This window comes from Coptis chinensis, chromosome 5, assembly GCF_015680905.1.
Source record: "Coptis chinensis isolate HL-2020 chromosome 5, ASM1568090v1, whole genome shotgun sequence".
NCBI lineage: Eukaryota > Viridiplantae > Streptophyta > Magnoliopsida > Ranunculales > Ranunculaceae > Coptis > Coptis chinensis.
This window is the reverse complement of record NC_141460.1, coordinates 35,388,128-35,412,024: the sequence shown is the minus strand read 5'-3', so window position 1 is coordinate 35,412,024 and position 23,897 is coordinate 35,388,128. Positions and strand designations below refer to the sequence as shown.

General features: G+C 36.5%; 1 long non-coding RNA gene across 4 annotated transcripts; it reads right to left on the bottom strand.

Annotated features, from left to right (window-relative positions):
• Nucleotides 1–1,846: 1,846 nt before the first annotated feature.
• On the bottom strand, nucleotides 1,847–7,117 carry LOC147497397 (uncharacterized). 4 transcript variants are annotated; one of them, XR_015195117.1, is made up of 12 exons: nucleotides 6,912–7,074; nucleotides 6,751–6,797; nucleotides 6,505–6,564; nucleotides 6,089–6,184; nucleotides 5,495–5,573; nucleotides 4,937–5,041; nucleotides 4,745–4,832; nucleotides 4,620–4,662; nucleotides 4,288–4,503; nucleotides 3,439–3,620; nucleotides 2,973–3,116; nucleotides 1,847–2,331 (listed from the first exon to the last, which is right to left on the bottom strand). It is a non-coding gene; the product is annotated as an uncharacterized LOC147497397 (long non-coding RNA). The 4 variants fall into 4 exon arrangements; XR_015195118.1 differs by having other exon boundaries at nucleotides 6,505–6,560; XR_015195116.1 differs by lacking the exon at nucleotides 6,505–6,564 and having other exon boundaries at nucleotides 6,912–7,092.
• Between the last annotated feature and the right edge of the window lie 16,780 nt (nucleotides 7,118–23,897).

Here is a 23,897-nt window from a genome sequence, read left to right as displayed (position 1 = left end):
GAGAGTTCGTCGACCTAGACAATCTCTTGTTTCTAGTCCTCCATCTCTTAAGATGGCTGACGAAGTAGTGCATGCTGAAGAACCTCTCTCCAACTTCTACACACCGTTGCAAGATGGTCCTCCATCTTGTATACGACTCACACAGCTTACGAGTGATTTTAAGATTCCACCGAACGTGTTCAATCTTCTATCCCTCTTCCACGGGTTAGAACATGAGTTACCATACGAGCATCTACGCCATATACATGAAGCATGTAAATACTTTTCATCATCCGGGAGTCACCGACGGTCAGGTTAAGCTACGAGTGTTTCCTTTCACTCTAGCTTGTAAAAGTCACGTTTGGCTTCTCTCACAGAAAGCCAACTCTTTCGATACATGGGAAAAGGTGGTGTTCTCCTTCATGAAGAAGTATTTTCCGCCGAAGAAAACATAAGAGATAAGAAGCAAGATACAGTTCTTCAGACAGAGTCCGAGTGAGACATTTTCCGGAGCATGGGATAGATTTTCTGACCTACTCCATTCATGTCCTCACCATAAACTAAAAAAATCCACTCTTGTCCAATGTATCTTCAAAGTCCTTCTCCCATAACACAAAGTAACCCTTGATATCATTAGTAAGGGTAATTTTTTGGATAAAGGTGCAACCAAATCTTTAACCTTTCTTGAAAACCAAACTGAAAAGAGTACCCATTGGGACGACATAAACAATTCCAGAACAGCCCAACCCAGTACATCTTAAGGCTAGTGGTATTTTTTAGGTGAAATCATATCAAGAAATCAAAACCCTAATATAAACCCTCAAAATAAAGATAGATGCCCTCACAACCAAACAAAAAGATCAAACCCCTCATCCTATCATGAACATAAATACCTTACCATACAATTTCTGTCTAAGCTTAAATCATATAGATACCACCTGGCCCTTGATCACAAATCTACCATCACTTTAGCCAGAAGAAGTATGTGTTTTTAATGTACCAAATGCACCATAGAGACAACATCCAAACTTTACATGGACCAATATTCCACAAAACCAAACACCACCAAATTTCAAAAAACCAACCAATACCTTCAGACAAGGACAAAGACAAGATACCTACAATAATCAAAATAGAGCATTGGTTCCATCCCAGTTTAACCAGAACTATCAAAACTCACCTATCAACAACCAAAGAGACCTAGTTCCAATTACCCCATTAACTAGTGTCCAAACCGATAAGCCCACCGAAATAATGATATCTGTCATGCAATAGTGAACCCAAATCCTAACATCCAAACAACAATCTCTGAACTTGTTAGCCCAAGATAAAACCCAAAAAAAAACCAACTTGATAAAGATTATATTACTAAGAAGAGGATGAATAAGGCGACAAAAACTAACTTAATAAGGTCGTTAAACCAGAAACTGAGATAGGTAATGAAAATTAATCTAGTGAAACTATTTACAGTTAACCTTCTAGCTAAGAGTTCTCCTGCAAATAATACACTTGTTAAATCCAGTAAGTAGACAAAAGTTTAAGCTAAAGTCTTATAGTGCATTGGCAACAGTTCTGAAATTTTCTTGGCCATAAACCTAGGTTTAGAGATCCTAGCAAGGTGAGGAGGCTGCCTGGTCAGCAGCTAGGCTACCTCAAATCTAGAACTCACTAGCACAATACAAGTCAAGAGCTACAATTCAAAGTTGGTAGGCCAGATCTTACATAAGATAAGCCACCATATGATTTCAACAGCTCAATCATGTTGTATTTTTTAGTTTAGAATGCTGCATGCCAAAGAAAATCAGTTTAGAGTGACGAGGCAAATAAACTAAATACTTATAATCAAATACAATAGTACACAAAAACCTAAACAATATATCTCGAAGTTTCATATAGTACTCCAAAGCATGTAGTCACTACAATATGTCTCGAAGCTACACAATTATATTCAATACATCATCAAACCTCTTACAAAGTCTCCCCTCCCTCCCAGAAGTTACACAAACAAATGCATATTCTTTTCAACTTTCAAGACCGAATATTTTCTCAAATCTTGCTTTTTATAAGTTGAAGTGTAAGAACCTACGGAACATACCCTGCTCAAAGTCTCGGCGACACTTGACAACCAACAACATTTGACCAATAGAATGAAGACGAATAACAGGTCAAGTACAATTGAAGGATATTTAAGTTCTCTCCCTCTAAGAAGACAATTACCAAATTAAACATAAAAAAGATATCTTATGTTTGTTCAATAGTTATAAAGAAAAAAGCATGCTTATCACAAACTCTTCCATTGGACCTAGTATGAACATCATCAGGGAGGAACTTCACAAGTTCTCTTAGAACAGCCTGCAAATGGACATTAAATATAAGAACCCCTCTTTTGAAACAAGCAAAATTAGATTCCATAATTTTCACAAAGTAAATGGTCATATGCAAGAATTAAAAAGAAGAATGGGTTATATTATAGAATCCGTAATTAGAAGCCCCATATATCTTTTTGAACAAATTTTCCTTTTCCAAAGGAATTAATATGTACAACTGAAAAGTTGTAACTTTCAAGTAATTAGTGTTGAATTAGACTGATCGAATGTCTTTTAATAAAACACAACATAATCTGTTCAAACATTCAGGTTTTACTAGCCTCACAAAACCAAACATTAAAAGGAACTATTTTAGCAATTATAAGCAAACAGCAACATATCAGTTATGACTGGTCAAAGAAATGGTACTGCGTGGACAAATCTTAGTTTATAAGGTAATTTCAAAGTAATATTCATCGAACATCTCAGTATAAGAAAAATTAGGCAAATATGCATCAAATGCACTGTTAGGGTGCTAACACAAATAATGTACCCGAGGGATCTTGGGTACACAATTTCAAGAATAAAAATAAGTCTAGTTTTAGATATGCATTAATACCAGGGAAGACCATATTCGATAGCAAAAATCAAGATTTTAAGAAATCAATAATCTAGTATTATATATACCCCGAGGCGAAATGCAGTCCCTATAAGCCGACAGTCTTCAGCAAGAACTTTGGTAGCTTCAACAGCCTCTTTCATGCTGCTTCCAGAGGCAATAATGGCACAGACAATGGCACCTACTGAAGATCCAGCTAATGGTGTAGTGTCCTGCATAGTGGAGAAGAAAATAATTAAACTTGTAGTGGTAGAACACTTATGACTTTTTGGTAATCAACATCTCATTTGCTAATGAAAAACGGTAATAAACACAAAATAAAAAGAATTGTTGACAGCAACAAACAGGCCCAAAACTTCCTTTGTAAGACAGTAAATCACAAAAGCCACCCTTGGAGGTTTGGATAGTTAGTGGAGGAACAAAAGGTTTGAACATTTAAACAATGTCAGAATGAAAGAAATAAGATCTAAAAAAATCTTATTCCTTTAGTCCAGTTTTTTATTAAGCCACTAAGAAAAACCATAAAACAAATACCTTGCTCGATACAAACGAATGGGTTTCTGCGTGTCTTGCTTGTTACAGCCATACCAGCACCAGCAAGCACCAGCAGGTCCATGGCACCAGCAGCAACACCAGCAGCAACAAGCACCAGCAGGTCCATGGCACCAGCAGCGACACCAGTAGCAGCAGGCACCACCAGCAGCAACAACACCCAACTAATAAGGAGTTATAGATAACACCTAATCTATCAAAACTAGAATCTTAGTAAGGTACATCTAGATAACATTGTGCTTGTTATAAGGAGTTATAGTGACACTAGAAGAAAGAAGTTAATACTGTCTTAATAGATTTGAATGTTTTTAACTTGCATGCCCCCTGGTTTTCTGGAACAACAAAAAGGAAAACCACAAGATGAGAAGCTTTCCCTTACAACAGAGGGCAAGGAAATGTTTCCTAGAAACAACATCTATAACAATCATGTATTTATAACACATGAACTCAATAGTCAGCCAAAATAGCAGCTAGCTTAGTTGGTAAAGTCAGCAGGCCTAACTGTTACAGACCACGTAAAGACCTAAAGATACTCACCAGCAAAATTATACGGTTAAATATCAAATCGAAAGAAACGAAGAATTAAGAATCCTGAATGCTATATAACAGAGCCTCAAAATAGCAGCGCCAGCATTTTAAGTTAACTATAAATATTCTGGTAGTGGTAGTCCATCGATCCGAATCCAAAAAATATAATGATGAAGTTTTTTTTTTTTTTGACCGGTGAAGATTAAATTAAAAAATTGTAATAGATCAAACGTAATGATGTAATACAATGTTTCTACAAGTAAACATGCATAGACACTAATTAAGAAAAAAGTATTAGCTAACCTCAGGTTTCAGAAACTCTTCTCTTCAGGCTGAATGCGAGAAACATCGTACAGGCCAACCCCAAGTAATAAGAAAAAAACTAGAGTTCTCTTCTCGTGTTATTAATTCTTGAGACTTACAAAAATCAATACCCGTCTATAGTGTGCAAAAGAAATATACCTTCTCCAAATAGTTTTGAAACAATTCCTTATAACTTCCACTGTATCGCTTAAGAGTCTGAAAAATAAATTCCCATTAGGAAAGAGTCAAATTTTTTCAGACCAACAAAATAGAGTAGATGACTTAACAAAAGTATATAACGAAAAGGTATACGAGAGAACATCAATACTCACATTCTCTAACTCAGTCCAGTATTTCAAAGGGTCAACATACAGGCTAAAAGACAGCAAGAGTTATTACAAGCAGTAAAAACACAAAAGCCAACTGAAAACTGTAAAACACCGCAGAGACTACTCACTATCTATAGCTCCCGTAGACTCAAACAAGAATTTCTTTCACTAATTTTTTCTTGGGTTTACTGTCCTTACACATTTCTCATCCACCACCTACATAATGAAAATATCAAATATGGAAGTTAAAATAAAAAGTTATTTCCTATAGTAATGATGCACATCGTCATCCAAGATATCCCGAAAAAAAGTACACAGACCTGAGTAGGACGCCATGAGTGACTGTATCCGTAACCATGCTAAATCTCCTCATACAAAGTCTCAAGCCTAGACTTGAGTTTCTTGTACTCAAAAGAAAGGCTTCCCTGTGGCATAAAAGAGTGAATAGAATTAATGATAGAATAATGTGAATCCTTTTAGAGCCAACTGATTTTCCAAAACAAAATCTATCCAAAATACAAACAAATTTAGGAGTGGGGAAAGAAAACGAAGATCTAGTCCCAAGAACAGGTTCAGTTGGTTTGACAGGACTGCCTACTGGCCTCCTGAAGCTTGTTTGCCAATCTAACGAAAAATGCTTATTCCTTTGGGCTGATATCTCCGTAAATTAAACTTTAAACGAAGATGTACGAACACACAATTACAATAAGTTTTGGGCGGTCATATCATTCATTTCAATAGCTTCCAGAGACTCACAAATGGATAAACATGTGTTCACTTGTTTATTAAATATGGAATTTACTCAATCTACTTCACTGTGCAATTCTGACTATGATTTTACGACAATGTACACGAGATTAGTTCAATAGTACGTGTACCTGCGATTCCAGATCAGTCGCAACAACGTCCTTAGAGGTATGAGAATACTGTTGATAGTGTTCAAGGATGCTTTCCATGCTGTTGCAAGACCAAACAAACGTTGAAATTCATCAGTATAATCACTGACCATTTCAGAACCATAATCTATGAATAGTTCTTTGGTACATTCTTTTTGCAGAACTCTACAAAGTTTTTTTATGGACAACTATATTTACATTGGCACTGCTTAGTACAGTTACATTCCAGGGCAATTCTTGGGCAACTATATAGGTTATAAGCAATAAAAATTCAGTTTACAAAAAGAACAAATATATGATATTATAGCTATTAGTCAATTCAATCAGTGACCTTCATGCAGAAGAGTCACTCCCTCAAAACACAAGTCACACTCTATTTTGCATCAAAATGAAATGAGGCCACCAGTACAAGTATATTGTTCTAATTCATTTCTATTTGTTCCATAAATAGAAATATATTGTTTCATGTTTCAAGACAAATTATTTTAGTTCCTTTGTTAAGTTCAGATTACCCAAACCAAAGCAAAGATCAAAGAAAACTTAAACAAACAAAAAAAAAGGAAAGCAAGAACACACCATATAACTACAACAACTTCCAATCCCTGTTCCGGCTGCAATAGCAGATTGTTTGTCAGATGAGGCAACACATCCAATCTAAGATCCAGTTTATGGCTGTGTAAAGATTAGAGACCAGTTACGACAGCAGATAACCATGCTATAACATGAACTAGCAAAAACACATGGTGAAATTGATTTTTGACTACCCATCTAATGAATCCCATGTCCATCCCCATATAAATCACACTAAAGCTAAAAAAATGAAGTAAAAATCATATAAACGAAGATTTTAATAAAAGGGGTCTCATAAAACACTTATAAATCAACATAAAACCATCAAAGATCAAAACTTGGACAACCCCAGAGACTTAAATCAGCTCATAAACTATTAATACTATTGAAAAATGAAAAAAAATGTGAATTAGAAGACAAACCTTGTATATCTTAGAAAATCTTTACATGTAGAAATGCTAACTAAAGTATCCAAACCCTAGCTAGAGCAATACACAATATACATATATAAATTAAATCAGTACAATAAAAAGCAAAAGACAACTTCAAGCATCAGTTGAGTTCTAATGTTAAATCAGTTAACACTAGAAGCACTAGAAATCTACCTCGTCAAAACCCTAGTTTATAAAAAGAGAAACTTTATAAATTCGAAATAATTAATTAGTTACCTTGGCAAAAAGCAACCTTTTTCTCCAGTAGATCACTTCTCTAGAACCTTAAACAATGAAACCAAAAACCGAAAAACTTCAATTGAGAAAGAGTGACACAGAAAAATATGAAGAATAAGGACGATGAGAAAATGAAGAAGAAAAGAAAGATGGCGGCTTACAAGTTACCAAACTATGAGCACCGAGCAGCGGCAACAGTTTTAGACTTCCAAGTTTTCCTTCATAACCTTTTCTTTCTAGGGTTGTGTAATTGAGATGAGCGCGGAAGTGAATTAGTCCCGCTCATGTTTTCCAATTTCGTTTTTCTTTTTCTTTTTTCTACTTGGTAACATTTAGAAAACTGACACATAATATCTGAAGAAACGTTAGAAACAAAATAATTTTTTCCACAGAGATAGTAAGTACGGTTACCTCTATTTCCAACGGAAAATGAGTGTTAGAGCATTTGTCACGGCTGTATAAGTGTTAGGAATGGAAAATCTCATATGTTGCAAAATCAACCTTATGGTGTGTAGTGTTTTGGGCGGGTCATCCAGATCGGGTGAAAATTATCACTTTAACCCAATTTCACTAAAAAAATAACTTTCAAATTCTGCAAGTAATATATTTCCAATTCACAACATAGAGAAAAAAAAAATGGATTCAATCAATGAAAAAAAAACAAAAAAAAAACTTGAACTTGAACCCAAAACCATATCTGCAAATTTGAAACTTCTTTCTCCTGATTTACTATTTGTAAATTGATTATTTTCCATAGCATGATAAAATGAAGATGGGAGCGAGGATCTATGGTAGAAAACAATAAAATATAAACTAAAAGAATTCGAAATTAATATATAAGGATGAATAATTCATCTTCTCCAAAATTCGAAAGTTGAATTTTAACTTTTAATATTTGCCAAATGTTCAAACTTGAATATTTGAAATTGATGTTGAACTCATAAGTTTGTGTTCATATCTCCCAAATTTCCACAAAAGTTAAAAGAAAATATAAACAAAATACAAAAATATTATACTTGAGTCTTGAAATTGTGCGGGTCAACGAGGTTGGGTCAACGGCTTGACGGGTCGGGTTTGAACATAGAACCTACACCCATAGCCCGACCGTGTAAAAATGGTGGCGGGGCGAGGCGGGTCTGTTTTTGGGTCGGTGCGGGTTTGGGTGGAGGGTGAAGACCGGGGTGCCCTACCGGATGATAGGTTAACGGTTTTCTTTTTACACTCCTAGAACCAGCTAGCAGTATCTTAGTGGACAGCCTACAACCTGCTAGGCTTGGCCAAGCATTCAAATATAGGTAAGGCAATGCTTCATCTTTTATAGGATTCTTCAAGAGCAGAAAAATAGCTTCTGCATCGTCTCCTTTATTTTCGAGCAACTCTGCAAACCGAAGAAGTCAACTGCCCCTCTACCAGTGCTGGTCAGCAAGATCATACATTGGGGGTTTCAAACCACAGACGCCCTAGTGGAGGTCAAGTACGCTACCACAGGTCCTATTTATGCCCACTGCATCCAGAAGTCATGGCTTCCACCTGAAGCTAGAGCTGTTGAGCAAGCACGCCCAACTAAGAAGGTGGTTACTTCGCCAAAGATGCCACTCGATAGTTCACTCAGCCCATGGACATAATTCACTTCCTCCATGGAGCCCAGAGGATTCTGCACTTATATCTCCACCAGCACAGGGAAACTCAGGATAACATCATAGCGAAACAATGGAATATCAGAGCGGAACAGCATACCTTTAGAGAGGAGCAACAGACCTTCCAGCAGGAGCAACGACGTTTTTAGCAGTGTGACTAGAACACTACAGAGTATCAGAGACGCGCTCCCGCATAGTGATAGATATGTCAGGCCTCGACGTCAGCAAGGAGAAGGATCTTCTAGACGTCGAGACGAGTCACGCACGGATTTTGACTAGGATTCCTACTGTTCGTATAATTGGATCTATTTTATTTTTATGTTTCTTTTTCACGTGTATGATGTAGTATAAGTTTAATTTTATACTTAATATTATTTGCTTGTTTTATTTTGTTTTGTTTTTCTTGTGGAATTTGGTTTATGAGTAGAAAGTAAAACAGATACATCATACCAAAATTTTTCATTTTTCTTCTATGCATGTTTTCAAAAATACAAAAACCCAAAAAGATTTTATAGTAGAATAAATAACCCTAGTATAATAAACCATGTATAATAAACTTATTTGGGGGCCGGGTGGCGTATTTTCATCATGAAGAACATAATACAAGTGTATCGCCATTTTTGCTCATGTTTCTATGGTAATCTCTTTCATTATCTCTCCATACTTTGAGGACAAAGCATAGTTCTATCATAGAGTTGGTATAATAATATTTTGCAAAAACTATACATTTTCTATATAGTATATATAATATTATATTTCTTCTTTTTTAAAAAAAAAATCGAAAAAGACCAAAAATATTTTTCCGTTTAGTATTAAAAAGTATTGTTTCCTTTTTCTCTGATGAATAAAAAGTTTAGAAGTCTCATTTTAGCAAGTAAGGTCTTGTTCTTCGTACTTATATTAATATACGTACAATAGTTTCTGCATCTTTTCATGAATGGCATGCATCAGCATTTGTGTGTATATAGCAGTGAGTTTCCAAATCCAAGGTTAGAATAATTAAGTTTCATATCCTATGAGAATCTAGCCAAAAGCCTCATCTGAACGATTATTAAGTGATGACACAAAAGATGTCCGGATAGAAAGACCACACGTCCACTTGCTTGATCACCACGCCATATCCTGTGAGGGAATTTAGGCCCTTTTTGGATCGATATAGCCAAATAAACTTTAAAAATCCAAAAATATAGTTTTTCTCTAATTACCCCTCTTAAGCCTTCACCCTTTCTAAAAGCCTTTTTATTCTTCACCAATAAGTCCTAACCTGTCACAACACAAAATAAAAAGCTTATCCAACTGATGAATTAAGAACTGGATGGTTATCAGAAAAAGAGAAGAGAAGACCTTGTACAAAAATAGAACAATTATTTGCTTCAAAAAGAAAAAGAAAAGAAAGAGAAGAAAAGAAAAGAAAGACCTATCAAAAACCAAAAATCCATAAATCCAAAGGAGTCAAAATTTGAATCTCCCAAAAGTTCAAAATCAAAAGGAGACGATATCAAAAACAAAGTTAGCTCCCAAAAATTCAAAATCATATGGAGTCACAAAGCCAAAGGGCTAAAAGAATGTATCACAATTCGGAAGCAAAAGAACAAAACAAAATTCTTCTATGGTTACAAGTATCTTGAAGACCCAATTTCTCGACTTATAAGATTTTTTTTTCCCTTCCTTTTTCTTTCTAAACCATCACCCTAGCCCCATAACTTCTAATAAAAGACATCTAGCTCTATTAGGAATAGGATAGTGTGATAGTAAGTGGCAAGTGTGATCAATCGACCCAGTTTCTTTGGACATTATTTGAGTATGTGAGGAATATAAGTGCCCGCTGCACTTGAGATAACGAACTTGAGTGAATCTATCAGAGAGTTGTGATTGCAACATACCCATGTGAGAACCCACCTTAAGGAAGCTCTCCAAAAGCCTCGGAAACGACTCTGTTTTTGCATTTCATTGCTCATGTTTTGTATAATTATCTTTAGATACTTAAATTACTATATATATATGTTATTCTAAGTTCAAAGGAGCTTTTCCTTATTCACCGCTAATAAGATGTATGAACTTCTGAGAATAAATAAGGAAACAAGACCCTTTGTACTAAATAGAATAAGTTTGTAAGTACCTTCACTGAAAAACTCTCACAAGGCTTAACGTTCGTCCACTAGGGAATTTCTAGTGGTTTAAGACCTTGTTGCATATGGTCAATATAATCGCACTCTGCAAAATGAGATTAGTATAATGTATAATAAATCACTCATTTATGATCGTAGTTTTTTCTCTCATCCTTGCATGGGGACAAACAAGCAGATGCTATTTGGGGGTGGTGATCAGCTCCCAAATGTGCGTTTTATTACCCATATATTGCTTTATTACAGTCCCTCTTACGCTTAACGAAAAGACAACTCATAGCTTTTACTGCCTTTTTTAGGTTAAGGAGTATTTCATACCACTTATCATAAAAACTGCGTCTTAGTACCAAAAGGAGCATTAATCACGCTTATTAGGAAGACCATTAGCTGCTGTGGAAAAGTGCTAAAAAGGTCAAAGTCAACCGGTCAAAGTCAACGATCAAAGTCCTCATATCGAAAGACTAATGATAAAGGCCCTTATCTCAAATTATGTAGACTTTATTCCTAAACCTACCTTGGTCATGAAGAAGCCAAAAAGTAAAAGCAAAAGCAAAAGCAAAATTGAAAGGGTGAGGTGTCTAGTTTGTAATAGAGAAGGGCAAATTTGTAAATGGCAAAAGTAGGGGTATATAAACAAAAAGCAAGGGGGAGAAAACTCATCCATTATCTTAGGATCCAAACCATTTGGTTTGTTTATTTTTTTTTCTTGTTTTTCAATTCATGTTTTTAATTTCTTGTTGTTTTATTTTATTTCAATCAACTAGTTATTTCCTTTTCTTTATTTCAATCAAACTTGTTACTTGTTTTTTGTTTTAATCTTCAATCTTGTTTGTTGCTTTTATTTCAATGTTTTAATCAATCTTCCTTTCATGTTTTCAAGTCATTTCAATCAAACAATCAAAGCTTTCAAGTTCATTAGGTTAGAACCATTCTAATCCTACAAGAGTCTTCCTTTCTTCTTCATATCTCCCTCACTCAAACTCTAAACAATTTAGGATGAATCTCAACTTCTAATCTAAACTCTTTTGAAGTATACTCACTACAATATTAAAGCTTCACTCACCACCTTTTGAATTAACACTCAAATAAGAAAAACTACATACCTACTAAGGACTTGTATTGTGAAGAAAAACTAGTTACTAGTAAGTATGACTACACTAGTACAAAAAAGGGTTTTGTGACTGTTGTTTTTGAAACGGTCACAAATGGCAGAAAATAGTTTTTGTGACTGTTTTAAAATGTTTTTTTTGGGAAGATCGTTTTCTAAATGGTCACAAATGTTTTTTTTATAGGAAAGAGGGTACATGTGTGTGGCGTATTATTTGTGACCATTCCCCCAAAACAGTTACATATTCCCTGACTTTTATGTGACTGTCTTGAATCCAAATATTTTGGCCCACTAACTAGAACAACTTGGAACAAAGCCACATTCGGTCTCCCCCTTCCTTCCAATAGAAAACAGTTCCATTCCACAAACACTTCCAATATCACTCCATTCCAAGTTAGTTTTAGGTCTTTTTATTTCACTTCAACCCCTTAAAATTTCACGCCGGTGATTTCGATTACGCAATTCGATTTTTTTTTCTTTTCTCTATTAAATATTGATTCTATGATAATCTTTGGGTTTATATGAACTCAATTATTTCTTTCAAAATCACGTTATACCCCTAGCCATTTTCTCAAAAAAATCTGACTTTTTCTCCAAAGAGATGGAAGGACACTCAAACAGAGGGGTTTGCACTGTTTCAGGATCATTGTTTGGCTATAAGGTACTTTGAGACTGAAACTCTCATTGAAATTCTTTGTTCTTCTATTTATTTTTGTTACTTGTAATTTGTTCACATTGAAATTCTTAGCTTTTTGTTCATAGTTTTCCAAAACTTTGGGGCTTTAGTTGAACGTATTAATAATTCTAGATAAATCTATGTATATATGTTGTTCTCAACTTGATATCTATAAGACGTACTGTAAAAGAGGTAGAAGGATAAAAGAGTTTATCTTTTCTGTTTTAAGGGACATCAAATTAAAAGCAAACGGTTACTGATCCATTTCTAGCTTCTCATTTTCATATTTTCAGTGTCCTAAATTTTAAGTACATGTTAAGTGTAAAAAGGGGGCTAGGGTACTTGATTATATAATATATCCTAGAAAATGGGATACCCGATTACTAGTATTTGGCAATATATGCAAGAGTTGATTGCTATGTTTTTATGTAATAGTGCATGGATATGTTGTTGAGTTTGTCTGTTGTCAATGTTCTCCCTGTTGGTTCACTTTGGACCTCCTCACTATGAAGTTCACTAGGCACAACTTGATGTAAGCTTCTTGAGTCAGTATTTCATCCTAGGATTGCTCTACATGTTGGTGATTGCTTGTTAATGTTAATAACTGTAATAACACTTATAAGGAAAAACTTAGCAGTTGGTGATTGCACTGATTTTGGTTCTAGTTGAGGAGATGATGATAAATCCTCACTGGGAACTTCTTTTTATTTTATTTTTCTCCATAATGAAGATAAAAAAAACTCTTACTATTGCTTGCTTTAATTATTTTTCCTACTTTAATAAGTTGTATATGCATTCATCTTGAGGACATGGATAGTATTGTATTTGCATCAGACTTTTTGTATGGCTATTTCTATTTGTGTTCAAATGGTTAAATTAGGAGGTTGTTGCATGATAAGAGCCCAAAACTGTAGTTTTAACCCCTTAACAATAATACTTTTAGACCAATTATGCGAGTAATAAATAAGAGTTAATACCGATTACGTGCTTTTATGTATTTCAGGCATTGAAATCAATTATGTGCAGAAATGTGTCACTTTGGCGAGATAAAGGAGCAAGGGTTGGTTGCTAATAAGTTCTGTGATTAAAGGCCAAGATTCAAGGAGAAAAAGCCTTTGTAAAGCCCGGTCAAAGCTGAAAAGTCAAAGTCAACGCGGGTAGAAACAGTACACAAAAGTCAGCAGAACTTCCAAAGACCGTATCTTTGGACCAAGAGCACGGAATTCGGCCTACATTATGTCAAAATGACCGGCTTGGAATCAGCTTTCCAATGGTCCAAGCCTTGACCTAATCAGAGGAGCAAAAGTGGATAAAAGCCTGCTGAAGTCAGATCTAACTGAAAAGGACTCTGTGGACTGAAGAGATTAGGTTTTGGGCTCGATTTTCCGGCCCAAAACATGACTCCTTTGCCCATGCACGAAAATGTGGATCTGGTCTCCTCTATTTCCACACACAAGACTTAACTCTTAAGATATAATTAGTTTTAGGTAGCAAGTAACGATTAACATAGAATTCTAGATCTAGTTTTACATTCCATAAATTAGTTTTCAATTATTGTTTTTAGATCCAATTTTTACTTTGCAATAGATTAGTTAGAACAAGTAAATTATTAATTGAGAATCATATTTAGTTTTATAATAAAGTATTAGTTTTTAATTCCAATTTAGTTTAGTGATTAAATTCTTATTTAGTTTTAGTATTGTTAAATTCATATCTTAGTGGTTAATCATTTCTTAGTGTTAATTTAGTTTTGAATTATTGATTAGAAACTTTATATTAGTAAAGTTAGAATCTTTATATTATGTCTTGTTCAAATTCAAATGGAAATGATAGTTTGATGAATCAAGGCTAAACCTCCATTAGAGGGGTTTGATGAAGCCTTGATGAAAACTTGATTGTATAGTGTAGAACTAGTTGTAAGAGTTTATTCCACTCTAGAAGGTAGTTGATTTACCATGAGAATGGGTTAGACTTCCTCACATGCTAGTCATTATTTGGTAGAGATTGTCATGATTGATTAGGGATTAGAACGACCAATTCTTATCGTAAAAACGTAAGAATTGGATTATAACAATCTATACTAGTTTATTAAGTTGGATTCTAGGTGGAATCAAATTCCCCTAATTCTTTATCTAGATTCAAACCTTAGTATTATTTGTTAAATTATTGTATCTTGTTAGCATAATTTGCATCGTAGTATAATTTCATAAAACTCTCATTAACTTTGGATAGATTGATAATCTTAGGAAACGCAAATTCTAAAGAACTAGGAGTGGAATGAATCTTTTACTCCAACTCTATTTCGATAGAATCGAGAGTAGAAATCTTTGATAAATAACACACATTCAAGTCTAGTTTTAGTTTTACTTACGTTTAAGAACCATCATTTACTCGTGAGTAAAACTATCGTTTTCCCTTTTATCAAATGGCACCGCTACCATCTTAGTTCTCTTTAGAATTGTTTCGTTAGTATAATTAGTCTTTCCAAAGTCTAATTAAACCCACCCACCCTTGTTTAATTCTAACTGTTGTTGTCCATTTCAGAACTAAAATTTTCCTCGCAGGATTACATGGAGTGCGACCGCGCCCTTGGTAGGCAAACTTGGAGCGCCACCCGCGCCCAAATCATTAGACATCAGTGAATTACACGGAGCGCGCCTGTGCCTCAGTGGAGCACCACCCGTGCCCAAATCACTGTAACTCGAGTGAATACCAGAGCGCACCTGTGCCTCAGTGGAGCACCACCCACGCCCAAATCACTGGAACTCAAGTTTCCCTTGAGCGCGACCCACGCCCTCCCAAGGCTTAACCAGAGCACGCCCCGCGCCCTCTTCTGAAAACGCCCGATTTCCACAGGTTAGTTCAAATTTCCATTTCTTCAAGTTATTCATTGTTTCTAACTTGTTATATACATTGAGCTCGCGTAAACAAGACGTTATTCATAAGCAAATCAAGGAGGCTTTCAGGTACTTCTTTCTTCCACACCTCGCATCACCTGTTATAGGTTCATACTAGCATATCAGGATTGTTTAAGTGTTGTCGTGTTTAGTTAAGATTGGTCTTAGCCTTGCATGAGATTAAGGTCAGGTCGAAGAACAACACCTAACGTAATCAACCGACAACGTCAACAAACACGCCTTTCTAGTATACCACTCATTACACCTCTAACTAGCATACCACACACCACACCTGATATAATGGCTGAAGAAAGAGAGTCTCCTCTCTCTGACTTTTACAAAGCCTTGAACGATAGCCCAAAATCTTGCATCGTTCTATCAAACCCAGTGGGGGATTTCCGAATCCCCCCAAATATATTTAATTTGTTACCCAATTTTCATGGGTTAGACCATGAAAAACCTTATCAGCACATGCATAGGATTGACCAAGTCCTTACTACATTCCACCATCCTATGGTTGGTGCTAAACAAATTAAACTGAGGGTATTTCCCTTCACTTTAGCCGATAAGGCGGTGTCTTGGTTAACTACCCAAACACCTAATTCTGTGGACTCGTGGGCTAAACTTGTTCAACTATTTATGGAACACTTTTACCCACCTCTGAAGACATATGAAATGCTTTCCAAGATTCATTTCTTTCGACAGAATCCTTATGAATCATTTTTAGAGGCTTGGAATCATTTCACCGATCTTCTTATAGAGTGTCCACACCATAACCTAGCAAAAGACACGTTAGTTCGTGCCTTTTTCAAGGGACTGTTGCACCACCACAAAGAGGTGCTTGACATAATGAATAGGGGTAGTTTCCTCATTAAGGGAGCCTCAGAGGCTTATAAATTTTTAGAAGATCAAACAAAGCGTAATAATAACTGGGGGGGGGGGGGGTAGTGATGATATCTCTCGTTCAGCTAGTTCTTCTACAACAGTTAAGGCTACCGGTATGTTTGAGATGAAACCTGATCTTGAGCTTAGAAATTGAATCAAATCTCTCACTAAAAAGGTAGAAGCTATTTCTATTCAACAAAAGCTTATCCCCGTCATGAATGTCAACTCAAATCCATATAATTTCTGTTTGAGTCCTGAACTTCCCGACTCCTATTGTCCTCTCGCCTATGAATAACAACAATCACAACAAGATAATGTTTGCTCCATTAATAGCGAACCTAACGCAGCTTGGCGACAAAACCCCAACTTCGGTTAGAAAAATAATCAACAACCTCCAAGGTTGTTTAACCCAAATGTTAGGCCAACAAACAATTATAACCCAGCTCCACCGAGGTAAGGACAAGGTCAGGGTAATTATAATTATAACAACCAAGCTTAACCACGACAAGGACAAGGTCAAGCACAAGGTCATGGTAATTATAATAATTATAACAATAATAATTATAATGCTAATAGAGGTATCATTCCGGTTAATAATAATAACTATCACAACCCACCTATTAATAATCAACGTGACATAATTCCTGTCACACAACCTGTAACAACTACTCCTCTACAACCGGATCATTTCGATGCCTTTATGCAATCTCAACAACAGATTTTACAAGCTATCCAACTTTCCTTACAGCAGTTAGCACAAGAGAAAGTACAACCCAAAGGTGTGTTTCCGGTTCAAGCAATACCTAATCCTAAAACAACAAACACAGCCTTTGAGGTAAACGGAAATACTAGTACGAAAAATGCAAACGTAGGTGAGCTAAATGCCATCACCACTCTCCGATCTGGTAGAGTGGTTGATAACAATGTAACTATGCCTATAGTTACACCACAAGTAGTTCCTACACCGGATATTGAACTAGATATCGAAATAGAAACTGAAGAGCCTACCCCTGTAGAGGTACCAGTTAAACCACAACCTAAGAAACAGAAAGCCAAGGTTAGACATCCAGTTGACTCATACGCTAAATATAGAGAGAAACCACCGTTTCCATAGAGATTAGTTATGTTAAACAAGGATACAAACTATGACGAGATTAGGAAAGTTTTCAAAAATCTAACGATAAACCTACCCTTTCTCGAAGCAATTAAAAAATTACCTCACCACGCTAAGTCTCTTAAAGAGTTATGCACTACTAGGCGTAAGACAAATATTCCTAAAGACGCCTTTTTAACATAACAGTTTCTGACTTTAACCGAACATAATGGAATCGTTAAGTACAAGGACCCTGGTCGTCCTACTGTACAATGCACCTTAGGAGATACTCACACGACCACTGCTTTATTAGACCTGGGGGCGAGTGTTAACTTACTCCCTTATTATTTATATAAACAAATAGGTCTACAGGAGATGCAACCTACAAAAATGACGTTGCAATTAGTTGATCGATCTATCAAGTATCCTAAGGGTGTAGTTGAAAAAGTGCTTGTTAATGTTCAGGATTTCTACTATCCTACGGATTTTGTTATCCTCGATACAGAAGTCATTAACGACTCTGTTCCGATCATTTTAGGGCGCCCTTTCTTGGCAACTGCCAACGCACTTATAAACTGCCGCGATGGTTCGATATCATTGTCCTTTGGCCATCTTTTTGTTGAGGTCAATGTTTTTAAAACGATGAAACAATTTTCTGATACGAATATCGATAGAGAAGTTAGCATGATAGAGAGCGTAGCTCAAGAGTATTTTAACAACACGTTTCCTCATAATCATATGCACCAATTCATTTCCTTTAGAAATTCTAATTTCGACAAGGACTCCCTGGACGTAGATGAAATTGAGGAAGATTTCCTTTAACTCTTGTGCAACTCTTCTTTGCCACCTCGCGAGTCCCCACTTATCAACATCCATTCATCCCTCGACGCCATGACAGAAGAAGAATTTTTTACCCTCTATCCTAGTGATTCTTTTGACCCACCTATCGAGGAATGTCTTGCATATCTCAAAGCTTCTAATGATCTAGACCTGAGAGCTCTAGCTGATACTCATTCATCTTCCATCACCAATTTTCCCCAACTTCCACCTTTTCAAAGAAACCTGGAGTTTGCGCTTGACCCTCTTGCTTCTTTTGTGCTTAATGATTTTCTAAATCCTCTTAATACATAAATAATTCCCAAGGGAAAGGCACTTGACACCTTCATTTTTAGAATTGAGACAGTTCCTACCTACACCATGAATGAGTTTTGTGCTAAACCCACATTCTCATTTCTTCCATTCCTTACGTCTAAAATTCATCCATATCCACCATATTTTCCACAAACATCCATTTTCTCAAGATCATTCACTTGGACACCCTCTTGTTCAAAGATGAAGAAGACGGTGCATGCTCGGTTACATTCGAGATCTATTAGACCTCGCTTTCATTTCACTAAGTTGTGTCGTAGAAAATCTTGGTGCTTGATTCTGTTTGGAGGTGCATTCCATGGTAATTATATATGGAACGATCCACAACTATTTCTGTTGTTGATATATGATAAACTTCATGTTAAGTATAAACATATGTTTTAAATATAGTCTTGAGTATCTGACTATAAAAGACTCATTTTGTTGTTTGGTGCACTTCCTTTTACTTCCATAGATTGACAAGTGCACCATTCAGGTAACCAGGCCCTCCTTATGGAGTGTGTGGCTGTAAGTATCATATCATAAGTCCACGTTTAACATAATTCACCTTTTACACTCTTGCATGTTTTCTCGGTTTTTGAGTCATGGTCCTCTATGGTGTGAATAATGCATTTATTGCTTTATTGTTTTTCTCTATTAAATCTTTTTCATAAAAAATATAAATAAATTCTAAAATCATAAAAATAGTAATTTAGGAAGTCTCGGGAATTTGACTTTAAAAGACCTACTTTTAAAACAAATTTTCTAAACTTCGTTGCCAAAAATTTGTTTGGGGGTGGTGTGTCGGTTATTCTATCCGTGATTGTTCAGCTTTCCATTTGTGTTGCTTAGGCCGTTTAATCCTATTTTGATTCGGGTTGACATTATCAATGAACTTAGATTTCATTCGTTTGCATAATTTACGTCACTCACACACTTCAAGGCATTTTTTATCTTCTTATATGTCACCCACGGTTGGAATAGAGTGTTTTATGGATCATTGGATTGGAAATTCTCTCCTGATCATTTCCATAGCCCATTCGCAAAAATCAGACCGGGGACGAAGCGGCAATTTTAGTTTGAAGTTGTGCGAAAATCGAACAAATTTCAAAAATTCGAATTAGGCTTAGGCCCAACCTCACACGCATGTGCCACGCACGTGCGTCTCCATCTTCCAAATCAAAAGCAGAATCGCGATTTCCTTCCCCACCGCCATTAACAAAGCTTTACAAACCCTAACTAAAAAAAAAACTTAACTACACCCACGCCCAAAGTTCAATCCCAACCCAAATCTTCTCCCACACCATTTCAAAGCTTTCCTACCACCGGAAACATCCAAAAAACCAAAAAAATTGAACTTCCACCGCCACCACCGCGCCTCTTCCCATTATTTTTAGTGAGTTTGTTTCAAAACTCGTCTCCCTACCTTATTCAAACCCACAAATCCTATCAAAACTCCAATGGCTCAAAGACGAAGAATTTTGCCGGAACAAGCTTTTCGTGCCGACCACTTTGAGCCGTTTTACAGTGAGGAGATGATTCGTAGAGAATGGAAGTATTTGTGGTATACGATGAACGATTTTTATCGCGAAGATTTGGTCCAACAATTTTATAGGCCGAGGGAGTTGGTTGGGAATAAAATTTTTGTTAAGGTGAATAAAGTAAGGCAAGAAGTGGATAGAAATTTGTTGGCGCGTATCTTCGGGATGGAGGAAGGACGCACTCTTGCGGCCACAGTGCAAGAATCCCAAGTTAGTGGGATCGAGGCCTTGATGAACGAGATGGTTTTGGAGGGTCAATACAATGCGAGTTCGCACTGTGTTCGCCAATCATCTCTGCAAACCAACCAGTTGGCTGTAGCTCAGTGGATTAGGAGGAATGTCATTGGAAAGGAGAAAGTCAGTGGCATCAGCCTGAATTGTCTCTACGTGCTTTGGATACTCCAGACGAGAGAGTATGATTTCTGTATCCTTGAGTTTTTTTATTATTATGATTAAAGGAGCTGGGAAGAGTATTGCACCTCTCCCTATTCTGATAACAAAGATCATGATGAGGTTGAAAGCGACTCGTAAGTCTAATCGGATTTGCCTGAAAAGGCACAAAAATCCTACTAGTTATGCGGAGTGTATCAAGAAGACGTGGAGGTTGCCTGAAGAGAGGGTAGTTGAAGAGGATGAGTCGGAGGATGAGTCAGAAGATGAGGAGGACACGGCATGTTTTGATGCCGATGCCTTGGAGAGATGTACGTTGGATGCAAAACGCATGTCGATACTTCATCGTGGCATGTATTCTCTAAATACTATTTGTGAAGATCTCCGGACTCGGCAGGCTACCATACATCATAAGTTTGAGACTCGTGCCCAGCGCGAGGATGAGCGTTGGGAGGAGATGAAGGCCAAGATGGAAGCTAAGCGAAAGTTCCGTGAAGATATGCGTGAACGCTTCCCACCCCATGGGGGTTCCTCTTCTGAGGAGGCGTCTGTAAGGCACGAGTGTCGTCGCCCAAGGACGGATGGCTCTGGCCCATCGGGAGCTCAGGAGTCATCTCCTTCTCATGTGCTATCCACTACCAGCAGCGCATTGTTTAGGGATATTATGAGTTGATGTTGTTTTGTATTTGTCTTTATTTAGTTCGGATGTTAATTCCGTAGTTAAATTTTAATTGAGTAGTTAAATGTTGTTTCAATTTCAATTTGAATATATTGTGGTTCTTTTCAAAATGTGTGTATTTTTATTGTTAATCCCACCTTCCCGAATTGTTTGGGGGTGGTATTATTTATTCTGGCATAATTTTTATATATGAACCTCAATTTGAAAAGTTGTTTTGAGTGATTGTTGAGAATATTGTCGATATTGGCATGCCTATGATTAGATGTTGTGGTAGGATGAAATCTAAAAGAGTTTAGAAGTTACTATTCTAAATTCAATCTAAAAGATATTAGGGTTGTTTTAGAATCAAGAATATGGATTGTTTTCGTTTTCGATTTCGGAAATTTTTTGTTTCCGGCAATTGCCTTAAAACTATTTGGCAACTTCCCGATTCGTTTTGGAAACTTAAAACTTATATAAACTTCCTTCATTCTACACTCACAACCCACACTACATCTCACTTTTATCTCTCACCTTTCACTCCCAAGTTTTCTTTCTTTTCCTTCTCACTTCAAAGACTCAAGCAAGGGCCTTTGCGCCTCGATGGAAGCGCCACCAGCCAAAACACTGTAAGTCCAATTTTCCCTTGAGCGCGACCGCGCCCTCCCAAGACAAAACCTGAGCGCGACCCGCTCCCAAAACACTGTGAGTCCAAATTCTCCGGAGCACGACCCGCGCCCATATAAGGCTTAGGTTGAGCGCACCCCATGCCCTGACCTCCGTAGACATGAAAAGTTCCGATTTTTCGTGGGTTATTCAAGGATCGTTCCAGCTGTGCTAGAAAGTAGTTTTGTGATGACAGCCCCTCGTATCATACCGTAACAGCCTTTTGAAGACTTGTTCCAAAGTGACACATATGGTGCGTGGTTTCGCGAAGTGATCATTCTAGCGGTAGGGAGCCGCTATTGGTAAGTCCTGATGAACTTTATTCTCCCGCACTTACATCTCATTTTTATGATAATTGTAAGTTCTTTGATAGACCAGTGGAGAACAAGTGTTTTCCATCAACATCGGGGATGAACCGATGGAAATTTCCAGGTTCTTGCTAGCCTTTGTTCTTAGACTTGCTATGCCCGCTGAAATGCAAGACTCATGGACCTATTTGGTAGATAATATGTATATGTATAACTATGAGGATTTGCATGAGCATTACGGGGCAGGAATCTTTAGGATAGAAGACTAAGGGGATTATAACGTTGCTCTTGGTAGCCTATCTATGAACGTGGGCACTATTACGTTTTGGATCATGCTAAACATTATAGGGGAATAGCGTTATTCTTCTGTGAATGACGAAACTTGTGATATTTTCCTTGCTTTAGCTAGGGGACGTACACTCTATGATATTCCCGAGACCCTAATGTCTAGTTTAGCCCAAATTTATAGCAAGAGGCATAAGTACCTTCTTATGCCTGTTTTAATTTGTCGTATTATGCTATGTTTCTTCCCTGCTTTTTGTGCCCGCTTCACGGATTTAGTTGGGGTCGACATTGTGAGACCCACCAATTGTATTATTCGATCTTTCCGTGCAATGACTTAGCAACGGTGGAGGATACAACCTCATCAGGTTGCACCTTACACCCCATCCGACCAAATGGCGCTTGACAGGTTAGCTATAGTAGATGATAAGTAGCGTGAAGCCTGGAAAATCATCATGGCATGGCAAGATGCAAAGGAACCTCATTTCTTTATTGATGAGGATGAGGATGATGCTTAAACGGGAGTTAAGGTAAGTTTTTAGTTTCAGTTAGTGTCTGTTTATGTCCCAAGCAATTTGATTCTTATTACATAACGGGTGGAACTCATATAGAGTTGCGTCTGTTTTTATTGTTCTATATTAGTATGTTTTAACCTTGTTTTGCAGATATTCCAGAATTTCACGCGTTTCTATGGTATTTATCTACTCTTTTTATTTAAATACTTTGACGACAAAGCATACTTCTTGTTTGGCGGGGGGGGGGGGGGCATAGAAACACGTGTAATTAATGCATCTGTTAGGATATAGATATGTACAGTATGCACTTGATTTCTAGTAAAAATTCAAAAATTTAAAAAAAATAAATAAAAAGATATGCTATACACTTAGGAATATTGATATTGTTTTCTTTCTTTATGCTCTAAATAATCTAGAAGTTTCACGTAGCTTTTGCATTAGAATAATTTTTGAAACTTAGGTTAATATGTAGGTAATAATCTTTGCATCTATCTATAAATATATTACATGAGTATCTATGATTGTTTGGCAGTAAATTTCTGAAATCTAGGCTAGAGTACTTATTCTACAAATCCTGTGAGAATATAACTTAAAGCCTTATATAAGTGAAACATTTGAGAAATGACACAAGGGAGAAGTAAAATCTGGATAGAGAAATCACACGTCCACTTGCTTGATCACTAAACCATATCCTAAGCGAGAATTTAGGCCCTCTTTGGATCGATATAGCCAAAAATTCAAACATATGAATTATTTTCTGCTAGTCGCCCCTCTGAGCCTTTTTTTAGCCTTTCATAAACTGCAAATTCTTTACCCTGTTACAGAAAAAAAAAAAAAAAAAAAAAAATCAAATCAACATTCTCATTCTTTGAATGAGTCTGAGAACAGAGATGAAAAATAGAAAAGAGAAAGACCTTTGAAATCAAGAATTTGTTAGTCACTTCACATAAGAAAAGAAAGTTTCCATCCAAATAAAAATAAATAAATAAAAGAAAATAAAGAGTTAGAACTCCAAAAATATAATCAAAGGAGTCAAAAGCCAAAGAAAAAGAAAAAGAAAATAAATATGGCGAAGGATGGAAACAAAGTGTAGAAGCAAAAGTAAGGACAAGGTTTTCTCTAGTTACATAATAAGAAGACTTTATTATCTCAGACTTGTCCTTTTTGAATATCTATTTCCTTCCTTCTTAAACCATCTCCTAATTCCCGCAACACCTAATAAAGACCTCTAGCTCAA